At 33.3% G+C, this 22,834-nt stretch overlaps 1 pseudogene; it reads left to right on the plus strand.

Annotated features, from left to right (window-relative positions):
- Nucleotides 1-3,626: 3,626 nt before the first annotated feature.
- On the plus strand, nucleotides 3,627-3,889 carry LOC124992377 (28S ribosomal protein S21, mitochondrial-like; annotated as a pseudogene).
- The last annotated feature ends 18,945 nt before the right edge of the window (nucleotides 3,890-22,834 follow it).

The following is a 22,834-nucleotide window of genomic DNA, read 5'->3' on the forward strand; positions in this document are numbered from 1 at the left end:
CCAGGACACTAATAATTTTCTAATCAATTTGTCATCTGATGAAAAGACCATGAAGCAATCTTAGAAGAAAAAATGCCATATATTTAATTCGAGGTCTGCCATCAACTAACTCTTTGACTTAAAGCAAATATCAAATTACTTGTGATTCAATACTTTTATTTATAAGATGTGGGAAAAAACACCTGCCTCAAATTGGGATATCAAATGAGATGAGACATGTGGATGCTTTTGAAAATGCATATGCAATCAGGAGTGAGATAGATTATAAAAAGATGAAAAGAAGAGAAGTAGAAATTCTAGGGAAACCACTCTCCTCAATACCATGGGCTCTAATTTCCTCATGATGTATCTTTTTTTCCCCCTATTCATCAAGACTTTATAGCCAATCATAATTTTCTAAAAATTTTTAAAATTGCATTTCTAGTGAAGTCCCAAAGGTTTGAAATTCAGTGCTTCTATAGTTTAAGTTTGAATGTCTTGATTTCAAGAATAAAACCAAGGTGGTTTCTGACCACCCCATGTAGAAAATAGTCTTCAAAAATTAGAATAAATATGGTTCCTTAAAATAATCAAGAATGTCTGCAATAAATTATAGAGTAAATCCCAAGTCATTAAAATGGGTTTTAATAATCCAATCACATTTTATTATTAAGGAAAGTCAATATTATACAATCATAATATTTCAATCAGTAGGAGAAGGAAAATTACCCTACATGATAATCTCATTAGTGCTTATAAAGTAGTCAATAAAAGAGAAGATCTTATGCTTCAACATTTATCCAGCTTCCTGATCCTGATTGTCCAATTAAGAAACTTGCATCGTTAATTCAAGTCAAGCGATCGATACACTTTTCAAATGTAAAGCACATAATCAACTGTAGCAGATTCTTGCATTTATTAAAACTACAATGTCAAAATATGCCAATATTGCAGGGGTGATTAGAAGACCTTGCTAGTTCAGATTTCTTTCTAAACATTTTCACTAATATAATTCCTGGATCCTCAGTTCATACATGGTCACACAGAGCTGGCTAAAGTGAATTTGTTGAAAGAGAAAAATGCTAAAATGAAGCTTTGTTGGGTCTTCATGGAATAGATTTCTTTGAATATTCAGAGGCTAATATTTCATCTTATACAGATGAAAACACGTACCTCTATTCGTAAAACATTAAAATTTAAATTCCGTTGTAGATAGCAGAAAGAAATGAAGATCTTAAATGCATAAAACTTGAAGTCCAGGGGCAAGAAACATCCTAGTATGGCATCACTGAATGGCCATTCTGCCATGCACACATCACAAACTTTACCCTGACATTGTTTTGGTTCACAGTTGATAGTTAAATGCCCATGAAAATTGGAAATATGTGTAATTTTTGATGGTTGGAAGGAGAAAGGGAGAAACTGTACCACAAATAGGGACCATCACTCTTTGCCTTCAGTCTGGTGTCCAAGGTACTCTCCAGTCTAGTACTCCACCAATTATAGTCACAAAGGAATCCCAAGCATAGGCAAACCTAACATTTTCCCCTAGAGTAGGGCATTGAATCATCTTTTGTGATATGTGCATCTTAGTTCTCTTTCAAAAGAACCTGTGGCACAGAGCACAGGAGGTGGAAGGCCCAGTGACGCCCTTCCTCCCTGTTTCCACCATTGTGTTTTCTTGAAGTTTTGCCTTTCCTAGGCCACTCCAAGTCACTCATCCTGGTGCAGGCTCATCCTTTCAGGATTCAGATGCAGGACTCCTCTAATGGGAAACATCTGAGACTACGTGTTTTCTAAGATTTAAAGGATCCTTTTGATGTTGGGAAACAGCATGCAGATGCTCAGATAGATGAAAGGCAGAACTCTGTTACATAAACTTCCAAACTAGGCATGGTTGTCAGGCAGGGCTATACTGGGGGTTGCACATGAGAAGGCGTAACAGATATTTGGATATATATATGGTAGATTATGTATGGCAAGGGAAGTGAGGTTAGCTAGGTTTCCCTGATCCCTGCAAATTGGTTAATTTTCGTAATTTCGTAAGGTCCAGGGTGTAGGGGCTATTTCTGGTTGCATGGTAAGTGACTCCAGGGAAACTGGAGAAGGTGCATAGTGGCACCAAGTGATAAGCTGATAAGGGAATTGGTTAGGATATAGACTTAATCAACTGTTCAAGAAGGAGCAAAGACCTGCTTCTAGACAGGACCTCAAACCTAGGTCAAGATAGTATTAAAACACGCAAACTTATTATACTGACTGCCATTCCCTTTCCTTTCCCCCCTCCTTGCACAGCTGTCCTGGCTGCTTGGGAAGTCTGAAGGCTTCCTCTACCTTCTCCTCCTTCTGCTTTATTTTTCAGACTTCTCTGCCTCAATAATTTAAATGAGGATGTGTGATTCTGTGTACAAATAAGCAAGCAAGGAAACAAACAAGCTAACAAGCATGAGTGGTGACTACCGAGTCAAATACAAAATTTGACTCAAAATTTCCTGGAAAATATCTGTGAGGTTTCTTAGATATCATCAAAAGATAACCATTTATGTTTAAGTTCAGTATTCTTTGAATTTTTTTTAACTAAAGGCAAACACTGCTAAGACTTTTGTTTGCTAATACAATCTACCGAACATTTCTGGAATTTAACTTAAAGAAAGAATATATCTATTCATAAGTTGTTAATTATCAATATCTTAGCTGTTCATTTGCATTCATAAGGTCTACCATGTTCTCAAAGTGCTGTACTTATTTTGCATTAATCTATGTAGCAACCTTTTTAGGTCATTTCAGTGTTTTCTTTCAATCACAAGAAATAATTCAAAGTGGAACTCTAGGTATACTGGAAAAACAAAATATTTTCTTTACAAAGGCCAAAAATTTAAGTTGTGCTTCTATTCATCTTTAAAAAGAAGTTACTGTCTCTTTTTCTTAACATTTCATTTTTACCAATGTACTTAGATGTGCTAGATGGAGATATGCAACATTTAGTTTTCTCTTTAAAAAGCAGGGAGAGTGTGTGTGTGTGTGTGTATGTGTATGTGTGATATTACCAATATTCCTTAATACTTGTTAACTTTAATGTTTTTAATGTATTTGATCATTAGATTACCTAAGGAGTTTGAAGTATATAAGAAGCAGTTTTTAAGAATAACATTGGGAGGGTACCTAAAGCAGTTATAATAAAGGAACCTATTTACAGGGGAAATTAATCAATTAACATTTCATTTTGATGGTCTATGTAAAAGGTAAAAGTATCAAGGCCTTTAGAAACTACTTACAATATTTGGACATACTATCTTTCTTCAGGGAGGGAACCACTAGGTCTGGTGTAGGGTTAGACTAACTTGGCTGCTCTCACTTGGGGCAGAGTAATGAGATGGCTAATGCAATGTATTCTGCCAAGACCCAAATGCCTAGATCCTCATCCTAGCACTATGTCAATTTACAGTATCCTCCTCATGAAGGCTCTGGGAGAAATTTCTTTGTCCTTCTAATAGTCACATTCTACCTGAACAATGAGTTTGTTTTCATCTCATGAACTTTGGGAACTGTGTAAACTGGCAAGCTCAGAACTAAGTTCATGAAATTAGCTTAATGGTCCAGTGCTGAGGGCGACGGGTCCTGCAAAGTGAAGAGTTAAATCCAAGGTCATGGCAGAACACCTGAAGTTCATTGCCAGGACTGTGATGGTACAGGAAGGGAACGTGGAAGGTGCATACAGGACCCTGAACAGAATCCTCAGCATGGATGGGCTCATTGAGGACATTAAATGACAAAGATACTATGAGAAACCTTGCAGCAAATGACAGCGGGAAAGCTAGAAAACTGCCGGCCGATCTACAACATGGAAATGGCTCGAAAGGTCAACTTTTTGATGCAAAAGAAGCGGGCAGATCCATGGCAGGGCTGCTGAGACGTGGATTGGAGGCCCACATCATTTTCTTCACCTCTTTCTCTACAATAAACTCAAATGACGTATATTCATTGGTCAGCAGTAGACCCTCTTATTAAGTGAAAGAGAGACTTGAAACCAAAAGTAGTCTAGGAGTAGAATGGTGGTTGCCAAAGGATAGGGAAGGGGGCAATCAGGAACTGTTTAAAGGGTGTAGAGTGTCAGTTTGCAAATCTGAAAACATTCTGAAGATAGATGGTGGTGATGGTTGCAAAAAAAAATCTGTACTTAATGCCACTGAATTACACACTTAAATAGTAAAAGTGGTAATTTTTGTGTAAGTATTAACAATAAATATGTTTAAATCTAGAAAAAAAAAAAAGAAATTCACTAAACAATTAAGGAGGGGTTGTTAACTTGTTGCTTTACCTTCTCTTCTTTCAATTCAGACTTCCTGTTATGTTGTCTATACAAATTTCACTCTTCTTAAATTTGTAACTACCCATCTACAGAATTCTTAAGTTAGAATACACATACGTATCTAAATACAACATAAGAACTCAGTACATGTTAATTATAAATATAGGCTCACAATGCTCTGAAATATATATATTAAAATTCTGCATTACCTTTTACATAAACCAATGTATTCATATTTGTTTTGTTTGTTAATATGGATCCATGTTAGCATTTGTCTTAGGTACTAAATGGCTTGAAGGAAAAAATACATGCTTTAAATGAGTGTGGATTAATTTAATGATGTGATTTTATGACAAGTTTAATGAGGCATACATATTTTACTATTATAAGCTAATTTCTCCTCATAACTATGAAGTATGAATCATTATTTGTAAAAATGCATTAATTTTATTAAGAAATACACAGAAACAGGGAAAACACCATGCTTAAAATTACAAATTTGTGTTTCTTTTTTGTAGACATTTGATAGCATCAGACTCTTTAAAATCAAATATTTCTGACAAAAGTTTACTACAAAAAAATTGGCATTGAAATGAAATCACATGGGGAAAACTTGTAGTTCAGCTTAATGACAGTTAAAACTGTAGTTTGAGTAAATCTAATTACTGAATAAAAATCTCTGTACTATGAGAAAGTAGAGAGAGCACTGCACATTAAATGTTCGTGAGATAAAACATTATTAGTATGTCATTACTCAGTCATTGTGGATAGTGGTTGTTCAAGGTGATGGGATTTCTTGTTGGACATTAACACAGATTCTTAATTTATATCTCTGTGTCAACATGGACAGAATGAAGGAAGGAGGAAAGTGAAAGAAATATTGCCAAACAGAAATAGAAAATACTGCATTTTAAATTAATTTACTCACCCCTTAAACTCAAGCAAGCAAGCAAACTAAATTAAACTAAAAGTAACCAAAAAAAAAAACCTGCTCATAGTGATTATTCCATTGTTATTTTCACAGTTTTTAATTATAAAATAATAGAAATCTTTTTCTCTTTGTTACTAAAAAAAAGGTTAAATTTCATAAAGTAACAAAACTTCAGAATATATCACTATATCTATAATGTTTGTTAGATATCTAGATCTATATTTTTATTATATAGCTGTATATTTCTACTATAGATTTTTTATTTATATAGGAAAAACTTAATGGGAATGTTTTCAAGGTTGATTTTAGATATACTTTCAAATTCTTTCTCAAAAGTGAAAATTTTTAAGTGTAGATTTTTTAAAAAATAAAATAATTCCCCAACCTTTGCCCATGAATGAAAGCTTATATAAGCTTATTCACATAAATTTATTTTTCCTCAAAGTAATTTACACAGAAAGGTTAAAAAGTGCTCACAAATCAAGTTAGAGCCCTATTTAATATGCTAATGCGCAATGTTGAGTTATGTAGCACTAGCAGACAATAAATGCTCCCCTTACAAACATTAGTTCAAGGCACTGCTAATGAGTTCACCTCTATTATCTTTCAGGCTGCATCTCCATTAGCTGTGTTGTAATACCAAAGATAATTAGTGCAGGCTTGTCAACTTGATTTTTGCTAGCATTATGGCCTTTATTTTATACTATATTTTTTAAGGGTTCCTCTGGGAGACTGTGAATCACTTTGTTGGCCAGGCAGAAGCTATTCATTCTGGCCTAACAAAAGCACAGTTTAATTAAGAAGCATTCTACCATTTATTGTGTACTCCAGACTACAATTTTGATGTTGGTCTCTAAATGTTAAGATTTGTCAGATTCAATTTCTCTGTTCTAATTTCCTATCAGAGAAAATGTGATACCAGGCATGGATCCAATTTTCCTTTTCTATTAGCATTTATATTGACAGAGTTAATGATTTTATTATCATCTTTGTCTTGTTGCTAAACAGCAGTCATCATATCCTTCCTTGTGGATGGTTACATATATATTATAACACATTGTCCCAGGAGTAATTCAAACTCATTCTATTAAATTTATTTTAAGGTGGTCAAGTAGAGTGGTAGGAAAAGAAGTCAGAAGAGCTTTAGAAAAAGGATAGTAGTGCCAAATAAGAAGTGAGATTAATATCTTCTCTACATGAATAGCATGTCAAGTGGAGAGATAGGCTAAGATTCTGCAGGACTCCCAGCAGATTTAATTGCAATCTCCTTGATGCTGCTCTGGGCGGAAATGAAATATTTGAGAAAGTGTAAATCCTAAATGTTTATAGTACTCAGAAAATATTGTAATGTTGTTATGAAACTCCTTTGGATTTGAAACAGAATTAATTAGATCAAGAGATACTGTGCTTTGCATATATTTCTCACTTTTTGAACTCAAATTTCTCCATAACTCACCTAATTATCTCTCTGATTTGGATGTAGTTTTCATATTAATTTATTTTCCAAATATTCAGTTTGGAGGAGGTTTCAAATCCCAGTTCATGAATGACTTATTCATTACTTAAGTGAAAATGAATTAGCTGTGCAGTTTTATAGGAACTTGATGAGACATTTCTGTGGAATGTGCTTCTTGTCTTTGCAGGTTGATAGCACGTCCTTCTTTGTGATGCTTTCCTTAACATTTCATAGGGGCACAGTGTTCTCCAAGTATATAGTAGCTATATACTACAAACCTGCATTCAAAATAAAGCCAGGACATTTCAGTGTAAATTTTATTTTACATTTTATCTGACACATTGACAAGGACATTCAAATATATTTCTCTACCATTTACAGTAATGCAAAATATAAAACGACTAGCTCACTTTTTGTATTCAGTTGGTAAAATAATAATTCTTGTCACAAAGAAAGCAAAGTGGGAATATATTCATGGAATCAAATTAAATATATTTAGCATCCAAATACTGTCTATATGCAAATTCCTTGTCAATATTTTTAAAAAAATTTTATTCATCCTCTGAGACACATATAACTAACATTATGATTTCAGTGTGGTGAACCAAATCAGTCACTCCAGAGATTTTTAAATTAATTTTCTAGAGGCATTAAAAAGCAGAGTCCTTCTGCTAAGGTTGTTAACTGAACACACAGAAACTGTTTTTGGAGCTGGGTAGGGAAAGAGAGAGAGAGGGACACAGAAGAAGGCTTGTGGGCTAAGAATTAGATGGCTTCTCTGCAGACTTCCAAGCTTCATCTACAGAAGTAGATAATCTCTTAGATACAAAATTGAGTCTTGCTCAGTTACTAATTTTTCTATTACAAGAAGGGAGAGGAGAATCTTGCCTACACTAATCCCAAAATTTCTTACAGGAGTCAGGGTCTTGCCTCTGTTCTCTGTCTTGAGACTAGCAGAAATGATATCAATGTGCTTTTACTCTGATTATGCCAGCGACGATGAGACTCCCCAGATGCCCAGGACATCCTGATCTCTGGCACTGATCATCTCTAGACTCTGGGCAGTCCTTGTTCTCTATCTCAGCCTTCTCCAATTTTTGAAAGTTTTCCATAAGTCCATGGGAGTACACAGCAAGTTCAGAGAAAAAAAAAAATAAAAGCTCCTATATTTTCAACTTTTATGAATGTTCTCTTTACTTTCAATTGTAAAACAAATGTAAATGTTCCTTGAGGACACTAACATTCCCACAGTCTTCTTTCCTTACCAATGAGCCTGAAGCTGGCATGAGGGTTTTCTTTGATCTGAAATGTTCTTTCTAGACCATTCTCCCTTGCTCTTCCATGAGACCCCTTAACTTTGAATTTCTTGTACAAGACTATAGTATCTATTGCCTCACCTGCAGTAATAATATGTCCATACAAGACATAATCTACCCTCCACTCCACTGCACACTTGTTTCTGTTATTGTTTTGTTTTGTTTGTTATGCTGGTGATCAACTCAAGGCCTTGTGCATGCTGGTAAGAGCTCTATCACTGAGCTACAAACCTGTCCCTCCAACTGCATTTTGTATCTTGAAATCTCTTCCTTCTGATTCCTTGCAACTCTGAAATTGCATCTTCTAAAACCCTGAGCTCTCAGTTCCTTGAATTCCTTTTTCATCCACCTAGGTTTCATTCCATTTATCATACCCTAGACCCCTAGACTTGTCAGGATCAATGTGAATAACATCATCAAAAATCTCAGTCTCAAGCTTCCATCTAAATATCACTTCTTTTTGTCTCACTCATTTTTATGTTATAAATACAATTATTCTATTCCTCAGTCCCTTCAACTGATTCTACCATGTCATGATTTTTCTTAGAACCCTTACATCCTCATTTCTCTCCTTATTAGTTCATATTTCTTAGCCAATTATTTATTCACTCCCTTGCATCGACACTCTTAACTTGACACTTCATTTTTCTCAGTTGACTGGAGCACAATCTTGGGTAAATCCTTCCTTTACCTTGACTGTGTTTGCACTTATGCAGCTGGATATGGCGCTTTCAATAAGGTACCTTAATTAATTAATTAACTGCAAAATTCTTGAAAGATTTTTGCATGAATAGGTTTTTTTCCAGTGTGCTTATTTATTTATGATTCATCCTCCTTTTTGACTTATTGATTCTTTTCAGATTGTTGTATCAAACTACCATGCACTGGATGCCTTATAAACAACAGAAAAATTTTTTTCTTACATTTCTGGAGGCTAGGAGGTCTAAGATCAGACATAGGCATATTTGGTGTCTGGTAAAGGTTTATTTTCTCATCCATTCATGGAGTCTTCTCTCTGTGTCCTCACATGGTGGGAATACAAGGAAGCTCTCTGGGGTCTCTTTTATAAGGTCCCTAATCCCATGAATGAGGGATGTGTCCTCATGACAACCACCTCACAAAGGGTCTGACTCCTAATACCATCAAATTGGTGATTAGGTTTCAATTCATCAATTTTACAGGGACACAAACATGAGACCATAGAACTAAGGATGTCAATAATTCATTCCTTTTCATTTCTTCTTCACAGTCCATGGTTTGGATGTGCCATATTTGCTGGTTGGTTCTCCTGGTAGTGAACATTTGAGCTGATCCTTATCCATCTATATTATAAATGGACTTATAAGCATTCTGTATAAATCTTTGCACATATGCTTTTGTGAATTGTGGGTAAATTAGTGGAACAGTTGGTTCATATATATTGATATATATTGATATATATGTACTTTTAAAGAATACACCAGGTGGTTTTACAAAGTAGTTGTACCAGTTTCCATTTCCACCTGTAGTTTTTGAGAGAACGAGTGACTGTTCATCTTCACAATGACTTGCTCTGATTAGTCTTTATGGTTTTTAGATACTTTAAATAGGTATTATTAAGGCATAACTCATTGGGGTTATTATATATATTTCCATAATAATAGTATTATTTTTTCATGTGCCCATTAGCAATCCTTCTTTGCTGAAATGTATGCTTACATATTTTGCCTATTTTTAGGTTGCATTTTGTATTTTCCTATTTTTGAGAGTTCGTTTTTAATTTTATTTGTTCTTTTTAGATACACATGACAGTAGAGTGTATTTTGGCACATAGACTATAACTTATTCTAATTAGGATCCTATTCTTGTAGTTGAACATGATGTAGTTACCCTGATGTGTATTCAAATGCAAAGATAGGAGTTCTATACATTTTTTTGGGATATAACTCTTTATCAGATATGCTACTAAAATATATTAACCTAATGTAACACTTGTATTATTATATCATATGATTATATGAAGGCAGAAGTTCTTGATTTTCATGAAAACCAATTCATCAATCTTTTCTTTTATAGATTGTACTTTTGGTATTGTACCCAAAAAAGCTTTACCACAAGCAAAGTCATATAGGTTTTTTCATGTTTTTAATTTAGATTTTTATATTTAAGTCCATGTTTAAGTTTGGTGATGTGATATATACATCAAAGTTAATAAACTTAGTGATCACATTGTTGTATTTATCTAGTATTGAAAAGTAAAGGCATCTACATGGAAATGTCCTTAAAGGGAGGTTTTAAACTATACATTGAAATTAATTTTATTGCTATTAAGATTATATATTTATCATTACATGAATTTTGGTAGTCTGTGTCCTTCAAGGAGTTGTTCAGTTCATTTCGGTGTTCAAATTTATTGGCATGAAGCTCTTCCTAACTATTTTTACTTTAAATATCTGTAGAACCAGTAATTATGTTGTCTAGCTCATTCCTGACATTAAAAACCTAGATCTTTATTCTCCTTCTGAATAATTTGGCCATAGATTCATTATTTTCATAGATCTTTACAAAAATCCATCTTTTAGCTTTTTCAATATCTTGTTTTTCTTCTGATTTCTATGTACTAGTTTTCACCTTCATCTTTCAAATTGTCCTTCCTTCACATGTTTTCTTTCTTTTTATATTTGAAGCTCAGAGCTCCACTTGCTCTTCTTCTCCTAGTTTTTAAGGTAGAAGCTGAGGTCACTGACTGGAGACCTTTCTTCTTTACTAATTAGGCATTTATGATTATCAATTTCCCCCTAAGTTCTGCTTCAGTTGTAGCCAATAAATTTTGATATGCTGTGTTTTCATTTTCATTCCATTTAAAATGATTTTAATTTCCCTTTTGGTTCCTTTTTCAACCCATGGTTTATTTAGAGTATGTTATTTAATTTCTAATATTTGGAATATTTCCAGAAAGGTTTCTATTAATTGATTTCTAAATTAATTCCACAGTCAGAAAAATACTTGATGTGACTGAAGCATTCTCGATACACTGAGACCTGTTTTATGACCTATAATGTAGCCTCTCTTGTTCTAAGTGCACTTAAGATGTGTATTCTGCCATTGTTGTAGGGAGTTCTCTGGATGTCACTGAGGTCATGTTGGTTGTGGGTTGATAATGTTCCAGTTTTCTATTTCCATAGGGAAATTTTTCTCTAATTGTTTTTAAATTATTGAGAGAAGGGTGGTAAGATCTCTTACTGTGTATGTGATTTTGTCTCTTTTTCTTCCTATTCTATCAGAATTTTGATGCTCTTCTTTCACCTGCATAATTATTTAAGATTGTTATGTCCTCCCAATGAACTCGATTTTATCATGAATTGGTTCCCCTCTTTATCCTTGGTAGTATTTTTTTCCTGAACTCTCATGGTGTTATTAATGTAAACACTCCAGCATTTTAAAATTAATGTTCATATATCATTTAGTTTAACTCATTTGTGTCCTTATATTTTAAGTCTTGTAGAAAGCATTTAATTAAATCTTGTACTTGTGTCCAAACTAACAATTTTTGATTTTAGGATTTAAATCAATCATCTTGCTGTTTGTGTTCTATTTGTTCCATTCATTCTGTCTCTGTCTTCTCTTCCTTTGGATAAAGTGATAGTTTTATGGTATGCTTTATATCTGTTGTTGGGATATTTACGGTGTTATACCATTTAGGGTATAAGTTATAAAATTTTAATTTTTGTCAATATGCTATCACTTCACTTACAGTATAAGCTTGACTTTTCACTGAAAAAAATCTTCTGTTAGACATCCTTAACTTTGTTGCTCTGAGTATACATAATGCAACTTTTTCCTGTGTAAAATGTTTTAAAGTTTTCTTTTTGTCACTATTTTCAAGAACACAATTATGGCTCTACTTGTTGAAGTTTTCTTCGTGTTTGGTATAATTGATTGAGTTCATTTAATTTCTTAGATCTAGGATCTATAGGTATATCAAAATTGGAAAATTTTCTTCAATTGATTTTTCTGTCCTTATTCTCTCTTTTCTCTTCCTAAGATTCAATTACATGTGTAATGGTCCATTTGAAATTGTCCCAGACATCACTGATTCTGTATTTTTCTTTTTCATTTGTTTGTTCCCTGTGAATTTTGCAAAATTTCTACTATTATTTCTTCAAATTCATAAATCTTTCTTCTGCCATGTTTTATCTGCCACTAATCTCAGGTTATATTTTAATAGCTATTTTCACTTTCAAAAGTTCAATTTGACTTTTAAAACATATCTTTCATGTTTCTTACTAAAGTTAGGTTTTCAACATGTGGACTATTGTTTGAATAACCTGTTTAAATAATCTTTACTTAGTATTTCTATTTTCTATTTCATTTTGGAATATATTTGACTTATTGATTATCATCAATGTGATTTATATTTTCTTTCTTCTTGGCTTGCTTTGTAACTTTTGATTAGATGCCAGGCATTATAAAATTTATCTTATTGAGTCCTGGTTGTATTCTCAAAAATATAACAAAACTTTGTCCTGAGACTCAGTCACATTGGAAATAGTTTTATCCCCTTAAGTGATACTTAACAAGTTTTGATAGTTTAGATCTTACTTTTTTCCCATTATATAGACAAATGCTGATATTTCTTGAATCATGAGATTTTCCACTTTTTCTCACTCCCAGCACCAACACCCGGTGGCATTTTCTCTAATTCTTTTAGAATTAGGATCTCTGACCTTGGTTAGTGTTCTCATGCACGTGTAGGTAGGTACTGAACTGAAGAGTCAAGGGACATGCTAATTATTCCCAGATTTCTGCACTGTGACATTGTCTTATCTCTGGTATCTTTTCTTGTGAATTCTATTAGCACCCACAAACCTCCAGTCATTTCCTCTTCCACTCAGGAACAGGGCAAACTCTGCCAAGTTTCCCATCCCTGGACCATCCCCTTGTAACAACTTCCTCAGGCAAAACAAAGAGAAAGCAAATACTGTTTGTTTCTTATCTCTCTGCTCTTTATCACCTCTCTCAAATGTTTTGAGGCTCATTTCTCATGTTTTTGTTGTTGTTTAATTTGGGAGGTAATCTATTCCTCGTTACTCTACCTTGCTCAGAAGCATGAGTATTCCTCATCACACGACTTTTGAATATACTTCAACCAAGCTTTTATCTCTACCACTTTATAAAATTTATCAAGGTTACCAATGATCTCCATAATGATAACTATAATTGTCAATTTTTCCAAACTTGACCTGTGCCTTGAACATTTAGAAGAGATATTAAATGTAAGGTGATGAGCACTGATCCCTGTTAACCTGTTTTACTCCTCTCTACTCATAGTTTTCATCATACATGTATGAATTTATGTGTAAGTCTTTGATCCATTTTTTTGAGTTAAATATAATGCATGGTATAAGGATCCAACTTCATTCACTTAAACTCCATGTTTTATTCAAGTATAGAATTTTTTCCTTTCTATGATCTATATATCTTTTGTCTGTCTCATTGCTAGACATTAAGCTCTATAAAGATGGAATTTTTTGTGTTTATTTACTGCTATAATAATATGTATTTTAAAGATTCATCTCTATCTTTTCATGGTTTGATAAGTTCCTTTTGTTTCTCTGAATAATATTTCACTGTATCAATGTACCATAGTTAATTCATCCATATATTGAATAATGATAATGTAAACATTTTTGTGCAAGTTTTTGTGTACATGTAAGTTTTCAATAAATTTGGGTAAATACGAAAGAGCATTATTGATGGAACTTTTATTAAGTGTATGTCTAGTTTGTAAGAAACTGTCAATCAATCTTTCAGTTTTCTGTCATTTTGCATTTCGACCAACAATGAATGAGAGTTCCTATTGTTTCATGTTATTGTCAAGGGTTGGTATTGTCTGTGCTTTGGACTTTAGTCATTCTTACAGGTATATAGGGTGTGTATATATGCTTTTAATTAAGGAATCATTTCTTTATTATTGGCCTATTGATTTGTTACTTTTATAGTGATAGTGAGAGAAATAATATTAAACACTTAAAAAATTCTTGAAGTCAGAGAAAAAAGTATTTTTCCTACTATTTTCATTTTTATCTGGGTAAGAACTGAACAACATTTTCATATTTAGTATTTATTTGTGTATACCAGGATCTTCCATTAAGAAGAACATTAGTTCTATTTGATTCCTATAGATCAAAAAAATTTGTTTTTCTGGTAATTTTAACTGTGCCTTGAGATTTTACTTTTGGTTTGTAAAATAAAGGAAAATTTTTAAAGATTTTCACTTTATTATTCTTTAGCAACTTGAGTCTTAAAATTGTGTCAGACTACAAAGGAAAAAACATTGTTTTATCTGGTGACTATTAACTAGCCTTTGGATTGCTTATGTCAGTTTAAATAAACTTTTACTTTTTCGACTAATTCAGAGTTAAATTAGAGCCTCCTGTGCTTGAGTCATTCAAAAAGATGCATTGTTCCACAGATTGTGGAACCAACCTAGATGCCCTTCAATTGATGAATGGATAAAGAAACTGGTGTATCTCAGTCATAAAGAAAAATAAAATTATGGCATTTGCAGGCAAATGGAGGAAGTTGGAGAATATCATGCTAAGTGAGATAAGCCAAGCCCCCAAAATCAAAGGCCAAATGATCTCTCTGATAAGTGGATGATGTTACATAATGGGGGGGGGGTGGAAGGGAGGCAAGAATGGAGGAAGGATGGATTGTATAGAGAAAAGAAGGGTGGGATGGGAGGGAGGAAGGGAAAAATAACAGATTGAGACAAACATCATTACCCTATGTACATGTATGATAACACACAAGGTATGACTCTACTTCATGTACAATCAGAGAAATAAGTTTTACCCCATTTGTTTACAATGGATCAAAATAAATAAATTTTAAAAAGTGCATTGTTGTGTAATTATTAATAATTTGAATACTTTGATGATATTTTATAGCATAATTATCCTTACATTAAAAGATAAGTTGAAGACATTTGTAATATATATCAGAACAGGTTCTAAGAAGTGACTCACAGCTTCATAAGATTTTGCACTTGTTTAGTGGGAGTGTTAAAATCTTTCCATTTAGAAAAGGCTTTCTATTGTGATACTGGTATCATAATTCGGTATATTGAAAAGGATATAGAGTTTGTCAAATACATGTGATTTTAGTTCCACTTTGGGGTCTTAATAACTAGTGACCTTTGACGAGTTATTTAAAATTACATGATCTCTATTTTTCTTTTCTACAAAATGTTTTTAATTGAGCAAATATCTGCCATATAATTGTTATCAGTAGACACATATATAAACATGTGTATATAAACACTTAAAATCTTAAGCATTGAACAAATAACTACATTTTGTTAATAATTACACTTTGTTGAAGAGTTTATAAATCTAAAATGATTTGTATTAGATTGCTTGATTTAAGTGCATAATTATTGAATAGATATCTTGCTAAAGTTATTGCTTTATTTAGTGTTTCTGTTAATTAAAGATGATTAGTAATCTTAAATCACCAGGAAAGATAATACAGCTAAATTAAATGAATAATTAAATTAAAAAATAATAATAAATAAAGGCAACCATAAATAAAATATGTTAGTTAAATATTTATTGGTCATAGTAATCATGAAACAATTGAATTCTAGTATTAGAAATGAATAAAGTATAAAATAAAATGCATATGATTAATAATAAAAATACAAATCTTGGTACACAAAAACCTACAAAAATACTAAAATAATGTTAAAGCAACACTGCTAAGTTTTAAATAAACATAAGAAAATTCAGTTATACTGAAATTCAGGTACAAGTTATAAAATGGGGGAGGTAGAGTGTAACAAAATGATTAAAAGCATGGAATCAGTATCATAAAGTCTAAACTTTGAATCTGGGTATTTCTGCTTTTCAACAATGTATCCTTGATTAAATTATTCATACTCTTAAAGTTACAACTCAGCTTCTTTAGAAAAATAATGGAAATAATGATACCTGTTGCCCAGTTGCATTATAAAAAATAAAATATATCTAAAGATCTTAGCATACTCTCTGACATATTAAAACCATATAGAATCACTTGATGGTAATATTATTTCCTGTTTCAGAGACTAAACTAATGTATTTTATCCTATAATAGCTCAGCAATGTTTATTACCATTCTCAATTTCATATGTTGCTAAAACAGCTGAATATTCTAGATTTAGAGGATATACAAATTTCAGGAAATTGGAATTCTAAACAAGTCTCATGTAAAGCTAAGCCCTAGTTTGGAAAGGGACAAATGCCCTTCAGCTAATTTGACTCTTTAGCATTTATTCTCTAGTGTAAAGGAGGGCAGACAAATCATCACAGACAACTTGCGTAATAGCCTTAGGCCAAACCCCAGCTGATCATAAGCAGTAACCACACATTCCCTCCACTGGATGGTAAGTAGAAGAAAATGTATATTTTGGGTGGTAATGAGAGATGAGTTTGCAAAAATACAGGAGCCAGTTGATAGAAGACTTTGGTCTTGATAAATGTGCATAGAAAGTTTCCATTTCCTAACCAGATGTGTGTTGCATATGGAAATAGTTATGTCCTTCCAGGAGACATTCATGTTCAACACTATATCTGGTAACATTAGGAAATAAATTTTTAAAAATATGGATTTAGAGATTCAAATCATTTGTAGTGTTTCTGTAGTCAACACAGAAAATCTCACCATTTTCAATATATTTAATAAAGACTCTAACAAGATAACCTTTCTTTAGTGCTATGTTTATTTACACCATCACATAGGAAAAAAAGAAAGGACTGAATATAAGCAACAACAAAACTTTAAGTATTTATTCATTTTAGAAATTCAGAAATACTTTTAAAGTCTGCATTACTAACCTATTGAAATATTTAATTTTATGCTTAGAAAATGAATTTCAAATGGAAAAATAGTACTACAACAACAAATTTGGTTTCTAAGATCCAATCAATGATATTTAAATAATGGAAATACTGAAGAATTAAATCTTTCCAATATTGTATCTAAACAGCAGAAATCAAACATTTTTCGCCCTTAGATCTGTTCTATTATGCTGACAATGTGAGTAGTCTTTAAAAGTTGTCAGATGCCTATTAATTTCTCAGAAGTTAGAAGACTTGAATGATAATATTTGTATGATTATAATTTTAATTTCTAGGCAGATGTTTACTAAGCTATGACTTTAAAAGGATAATGACTTCAGCAATCAGAGAATAGGTTTGTGGGACAAAAGGGTTGGTAAACAGCACATCTGTTGATTCATATTTCCTGGAGACTTTACGCTTGTCCTTAGTCTTCATTTGTCACATTCAGATTTATTGCAAGTAGGAAACTAGCAGAAAGCAGGTGCTGCTTTTTTTGTATTCTTATGTAATATTTTATGTCTTTAGGGAGGAAAATAATATGATATGGCATCTTGTTGAAATGCATGTGGGACATATTCCTGAAAGCCTCAGAGTTCCTTATACCTTTTGCATGTGGTACCTTAGATAGCTTCAAGAAACACATTTGAATGCTTGCTTCTATTTTTAAAACATGCTTTGTAGCAAATTTGGTTTCGAACAACTTTCAGGTCCATCTAAATTATTCTATTATCTATTTTACTTTATAATTTTGAAGATTATATTTTAAGTAGATCTTTAAAGATTAACTGATGTGAGCAATTTTGCATTGCACTACTATTCCTTAGAAAAGTCTAGAACCAGCAATTTATATCATTAATGATAAATCTTAAATATTTATTTATTGTTTAAACAGCTTCATTGGCAAGCTAATGAAATTTGAAATTTTTATTAATCGTTCTTACAAAATATTTATATGGAACACAGTAGAGTACATAATATTTAGCACAGATACAAGTCTGGACATAAAGTTGTAACATATTTTCCTATTCTTTAACTGTTTTTACTTGAAAGCAATAATATAGAAAAAAATTTTAAATTCCTATAAATTCATTTGCACATTTATTTTTATATTTGTGATTTATAATTATGACTTAGGCAAAGGCTATACAGAATTCAGTTACAGTATGTCTGACATTTCATAGGGAAAATGGAAAATAACTTCCCTTTTATCTCTTTTATTGCAAGTGTGGTACAATAAACTTTTGATGGATGACTACCTTTTATTACTGCATGTTCTAGTCCTTCTTCATATTCCAGTGAATAGAACTCTTTCCAGTATTTTGTCATCAATAATTATAAATAATTACATATTTTATAAATGTCATTTTGTTTAGATTCTGAACCAGGAAAACTGAAATGATTTTCACTATTATTAGTAAGTTAAGAGGTAGTAAAAAAAATCAGACAAGAATTTTCATTTCAATACTACCTAAGGATATTAATTGTCCTTTTCTTCTTTAATTAATCTTATTGTCTCCATTATACAGTTTATATCATATGTATTTATTTTCCAATAGGATATCAAAGAAAATCTCAAATTCAGTACAGCTATCTGATCAGTAAAGTTTGTTCACATTCTCTTAACTTGTATTAAAAAAAATTCCTGGCTAATAAGTTAGAAAGTTGAACTTTTCCATGCTGTTTACATGACAACAAATAAATATTTGCAAGGGAGAATAAATTGAAGTATGTCTTGGGTCTTCATCAGCTCTAAAATTTTTATGGTTCTCTGACATGTCATTTCTCTTCGATATGCTAAATGTAAAATCTTTGAAAAAATAATTTTATATTTGGTTATGGGAAAAGTATTTTAGCCATTAAGGGACTATTAAGCTGCATGCAAGTAAAAAAGACAAGTCAAACAATAGCCTTTTATTATTTGCAGATCTACTTATAAATCACAGTAGCAAAAAAAAAGATAGAAACTCAAATTACCACAATGAAATTCTAAATCCCCAATCCATTCTTGTACATAACAATGCCCCAAAGACTATTATAAGAAAGGAAAGAAGTAATAGTTTATTTTGCCATATTTTTCTCTTTTTACCACCTTTTGTAGAAGATTTTCATCCCAGTCCACTTGAGGAAACCATCTGCCAGTGCAGGAACAAGAACTAGGTACACACACACACACACACACACACACACACAAAGCAAAATAGCTAGCAAAATGTAATTTTCATAGTGAAATTTGAATGATAAGACTTGGTAACACACTCTCAAACTAGCTTACTGCATTATGGACTGCTTATATCCTTCCCAATTCATGTGTTGAAACCTTAGTCCCTAGTGAAATCTAGTGAGAGGTAGGATCTTTGTCAAATGATTAGAACATGAAGGTGAAGCCCCTATGTGAAAGACTGCCATTTAAGGGTTGCAAGAAGACAGTCATATGCAAATTAGAAAACTGTCCCTCACTGAACACTATGATTGCCCACCGCCCGCGGGGACAATCACAACGCATACGCTCTTCTTGAGCACAGGAACCAAAAAAGCACTTTATTCCACAAGTCTCAGACTTATATTGAGAACATCAGCCTATCAGAGAGTAGACTACTAGGAAAGTCAGCCTATCAAGGAACAGTCTCCAGGCAGTTACAAGAATTGCCTCATATACAGTAGCCAATCAGAGTTGCTTCCTGAAACTTGTTTATGAGTACGGCTTATTCTGGCAAGCTGCCAGGTGCCATATTAGAGATCAGGCCAGGGTGCGGCTCTGGGGTCCTCAGAGCCCACCCCTGACATCTCCCCCTTATTCTTTAAATAAAGAAAAGATGACTTGGGACCATGCCTGTCTTAGGTTGTCCATGGCAAATGACATCCTACCCGTCACTGGAATTCTGACCTCCAGGCGTCAGAACCCTGTCTTAGGTTGGTATGCATTTCCACGGATCTTACCCGTCTTTGACTACTGGTCCAGCATGCTTAGCCACACTTGGGGGGATGTGCCTGTCTCAATGGCTATCAAAGCCTGTACTATAGCCTGTTGATGACATCGGGCATCTTGGCGAGCTCTGATTTGGCTGCGTATAACATAGGCTATCCCTAAGCAGGTAATAATCAGAACAGCTACTGTTCCAGCCCACTGTTTTGTCAATACCAGGGCTTTAGATAACAAAGAGAACATCTTGGATACCGATGCAACTTGAACCCTGGTGGCATTGACTCTGAGTATTTCGGCTCGTAGCTGACTGGTTAAATTATCAAACGTAGATGACCAATTGCCAGTAAGATAGACAGAGAGATTTTTAGATAACATAGCCACAGAGCTAAGGTTATTATAAACAATAGGGGTACACACACTTCTCTTAAAGGATAAACACATCCCAGTCCCAAAAGTTCTTGCAAGATATCCACTTGTTCTTGTAGTAAGTCCACTCTTTGATTTACAAGGAGTATGCCTGCTGTTAGATGTTGGTTTAGGGTCTCTTTAGTCTGTAAGTCTGCAGCTGTATTTTCGGCCAAGTGATTGTTGTTGCTGTCTGTATGGTTGTGTCAATGCTGCTGCTGCAGAGGCTGCAATGGCAGTGATCACAGCTGCTGTGATGCCAAAATCTCTTCTGTTTCTTGATAGTAACACTGGCAGTTCTGTATCTGTAACAGAGACTGGGACTGGTAGGAAGGTAGGAATACGCATTAAAACTGCCCATGAAAACCTGGAAGCATTCCAACATTGAGAGAGATAGCATAAATCTGAAGTACAATTGAGAGAAGCGGTTGTTTCATTAGTTCAGAAACATAAAAGGGGGAAACACACAAACTGGGGTTGGTGGAAAGGTACATAATTGATCAGTTCCTCCTAAGAGACTGAAAAGAGGTTGTAAGTTAGTTCAAGGGGGGAAAGGCTACGAGCATCATGCTCATCAGGAGTATGTTCAGCATCTTCATTTTGTTGGTCTGGGTTACTTGTTGGTAGCATTGGCACTGGTCGAGTTAGTCGCTCAGGAACCCAGATAGGCGATGTTTTATCCTGTGGAAACACACAAACCGAGCTGCGGCTCCAGTAAAGCACCGGATCCAGGCTGTTCCATTGTCCTGTAAGAACATCCTTCCATTCTACCGTCACTCTATCATGTTGTCCATGATTGCCATGTCTCTCAGCAGCAGAGCAACCCTCATTATCCAGAGCTAAAAAAATTTAAAATAAAGAGGCAAAGAGAATGTTTATCTTTAGGGGACATGAAGGTCTCCCCTATTCCCCCTTTTTTGTTTATAAAGAGTCCTTGTGGGTTATAAGGTATACCTGTGGTTAGAGTTATTTCAAATTTAGTGAGAAATTGGTTCTTACCAAATTTAGTTTTTAAAGAAAAATTTAGACTCTATAACGTAGTACAATACTCTTAACAGTTGCCTAACCATAATTGTATAAACCCCTGTTTTTAAGACTAATTGTTCTAAAGAATAAAACTTAATAGACACAACGTTAAGAGTAAATTAGTGTTTCTAAGAAATCCTTGTTATTTTACCATGTCATATTACCATATAGATTAAACTTTGGTTTATATTAGAACATCAGTATTTCACCTTAGGAAAAACCTTAAATAGCTTTAACTGTGTCACATACATACAACCAGCTTAGTTACATGCAAACTTATTGAAATTTGCCCCTTACTTACATAGACATTCTTAGCATTTACTTAGACCCTCATTTATTTCATCACACAAGCACTTTCTTACCCAGAAACACTTCCTTTTCCCTTTTACTAAATATATTTTCATAATTAGAACCTTTTATTTTCTCTTTCCTATCTGTTGACCTCTTTGTTCACATTCTGAAACAACTCTTATGAAATTTCTGAATTTAGGTAAATTACTCTATTTTAACAAGATTAAATATTTTGTTATTTATAGTACTCTAATTAAAACACAGTTGAAACTTTTAGAACCCTTTGTGTATAGAATTGTACCTGTTAGGACATAAGTCTTAGTAACATTGTTTTTAGTTTAGTGATGACACAAAACAATTTTCTGTACAAACACATTTGAGTAATCCCATGCATGTCAATTCTAATTCACTTATTTTCTTAAAAAAAAAAAAAAAACCAAGATATTAGACAAGTGTCCTGACAGTATTTGCCAGCTTTTTCTTGTTGGAGGAAAGTCCTAGAAAAATTGATGTTACACATTTTATAAACATCAACATTATATTAGTTTGACCACCTAGAGACTTGCAAGTTATTTTCAAGACATTTTACTTCTATTAGTTTACCCAATTTAAATCGAACCTTTTAAATCACATGAATTAAAAATATTTGGATCCATTTTTAAATTTTAATTTTAGGAGTGCTCAGTTTTGATACAGACAAAACATGACATCAGACAGCACAACATACACATAACACAAAATCAAAGGCCTTGAAACTTATAGGTGAATCTCCATTTCAATGTAAGAGATGTTCAAAATCTCTAGTTGAGTAAAAAAAATAGAAATGATCAAAAAAGTCATGAGCTCAAAAAATATGTAGAATTCAAAAAAAACAAGAGTCCTGGAAAAATGATATGGCCGTTAATTACTTTTAGTAAAGCACCATAAAATTTACTTTTGCTGGAGTTCAGGTAAGACTTTTGCTCTTTTTTTTTTCTTTTTTTTCTTTTTCTTGGGTTTGAGACCGGTCTCCTACTGAGCCTTTAGGCTATCTCTATTTACATTTCAATGTAAGCCTTGACTGAGATTTGGATCTGAAAGGGGAGAAAATGTTCCAGCAGAAACTTGGTGCCTAGGGCATTTTAACCCTTAATCCTGGTTAGTAATCAATTCAGGTTTGGACGCAGAAAATTGTGAAACAATTATCTCCCAATATTTGTGGGAACTGGGGCTACTGTATCATACTCCTTACTAGGACATGCCACTGATGGTTGGGCTGGTTTGTTTACTATGTGGCAAGTTTCTGGAAGGAGATGCAACGGGGAGGAGCTGGCGGTTCTTTAGGCGACGGCTCT

The sequence above is a fragment of the Sciurus carolinensis genome, chromosome 9 (genome assembly GCF_902686445.1).
Source record: "Sciurus carolinensis chromosome 9, mSciCar1.2, whole genome shotgun sequence".
NCBI lineage: Eukaryota > Metazoa > Chordata > Mammalia > Rodentia > Sciuridae > Sciurus > Sciurus carolinensis.